The sequence below is a fragment of the Triticum aestivum genome, chromosome 4A (genome assembly GCF_018294505.1).
Source record: "Triticum aestivum cultivar Chinese Spring chromosome 4A, IWGSC CS RefSeq v2.1, whole genome shotgun sequence".
NCBI classification, from domain to species: domain Eukaryota; kingdom Viridiplantae; phylum Streptophyta; class Magnoliopsida; order Poales; family Poaceae; genus Triticum; species Triticum aestivum.
The window spans coordinates 55,528,737-55,530,745 of NC_057803.1; the positions used below are offsets into that span (position 1 = coordinate 55,528,737).

General features: G+C 43.8%; 1 non-coding gene across 1 annotated transcript; it reads right to left on the bottom strand.

The window, feature by feature from the left end:
* Positions 1-351: 351 nt before the first annotated feature.
* On the bottom strand, positions 352-425 carry TRNAT-AGU (transfer RNA threonine (anticodon AGU)). Its single transcript has one exon. It is a non-coding gene; the product is annotated as a tRNA-Thr (tRNA).
* Positions 426-2,009: the final 1,584 nt, after the last annotated feature.

A 2,009-nucleotide genomic window follows, 5' to 3' on the forward strand; every position in this document is an offset into this window, starting at 1 on the left:
CCCCTCTTTCAGTTAGTGCCGGCCGGACCCAATAGCTCTGCAATTATTTCGGGAAAATGCCGGTCCGCTCGTTGCCTGGCGCTCAGTGACTGACGACGACCCCGCGTTCTGTATCTGGGTGGGCTACAAGCCTGGCTCCGATGAGCTCTGCGCCGTCCAGTTATTTAGACGGGTGCCTTTCTTTCCTTTTTTTTTTGCGGGTGCCTTTCTTTCCGGTGATTCATCATTTGCAGAGCTCCGGTGGGTAGCTGTGCGATGGAACTGCGTTCTCCTCTGCTTCGCAACTGGTTACAAATTACGATGTGCTCGAGTGTTTAGGTCTTGTTTGCGGACAGTGGGGCAAAAAAAGATTGCTTTCATTGAGAGTTGAACTCAAGACCTCCCGCTTACTAAACGGGTGCTCTAACCAACTGAGCTATGAAAGCTCCTTGATGTAAAATTAGAAATTAATGTATATAAACATAAGGCACACCTGACAGCCGTGTCATGACGAGGAAAATGTACATGACCATCGTGCGCATACGTGATCCACAGGCACAGGTTGAGCATGAGGTGAAGAGTGCTGAGAAACAGAACATCTTGCAAACGGCAGGATGATTTTTAACAGGAGACAGGTCTCGAATAGCGGCGGACCTACATAGTGCTGAGTGGGTGCCCATGCCCCGCCCAATTTTTGAAAATTAAATAGAAATAGCTTGTGTTCTAAAGGATATTTTTTGTCAAATTTGCACAATAAGTGCCCCACTCCACAAAAGTTGTAGGTCCGCCCCATGTCACCAAGGCCGCAGAAGCAACTTCATTGATAATATTGCAAAATCGTACAAGGTGGAATAGTTGCACACGCTTCGGATCAGTCGATGGAGACCTACCTATGACATGAAACCTAATTTGAGAAGGCCAGAGACAAGCACGTCATCTGCTTCTTCACCGCCACCACGACTGCCATGGAAGCAGGGAGAGAGACCACCACTGAACCAAGACCAGGTGCCCCAGAAGCTTATTCATCGAGCTATTGTCACATCCACTTTTGGCTGCTTCCACCCTCTATGGATGGCCAGCTTGGGATGCAGAAGACGGCAACCGGATGTGGCTTAAGAGCACCGATGACAAGCACTTTGATGGCATAATGCCAAACTCCCCTAGGGACACACATGACCTAACACTACTATGAACAAGAAAGCTGCAGTCAGCTCTCCCATCTTTGCCCCAGTGAGCTACACCGGCAACGAAGGTCCAAGATCGGCCCAGAATCAAGATCTGGGAGCCGACTCTCAAGTAGACAAAGGAAGAATGTTTCTCAAAGCGGTTCTTGTTGGTTACACAGAACTATGAGCAAGCATGCAGGTTTAGCAAAAAAAAGTATGAAATAAACTTAAAAAATGTCCATTCCCTTTGGATGTACATAATATTGCTACTATTACCGCAGAAGAGGCTAACCTATTGGATGAGCCTTTCTCTCTGAAAGAAATTCATGAAGTTGTTTTCCAGATGGAACATGATAAATCCCCATGTCTTTATGCATTTGCTGCAGATTTTTATTAGAATTTTGGGATTTATTCAAACATGATATCAAGATATTTGATTTTTTGGGGGTTCTCAAGATATTTCATGATGTTTCTAGTCAGAGCTACAGGCCGATTGTTTAGGTTTTTTTTTAAAAAAACTGGCCGATTGTTTAGTAGGCAAACTCAGAAATTACACACATCACTTGTGCTTTAGGCCCATATTTATGTCTTCCATCCACATTTTGTGATGTGCTGGGTGTGCCAAGGCCAAGTATAGCTCCAATGTAACTCTGCCCCTGTTTATGGTGGAAATTTGAAAATATCTGGATTAACTATAATTTGTTTACTCTGGTTTTCAAAATATGAATACGCAAAAATACATCCGAATTTAGACTAGTATGTTTACTTAATGTTAGCTCTGATTTTTTTACAGAAGTCTTGAAGAACATGCTTAATCTTGTTGTGGGTAGAGTTATATCCCTCATTCATAAAAAGTTGTCAATG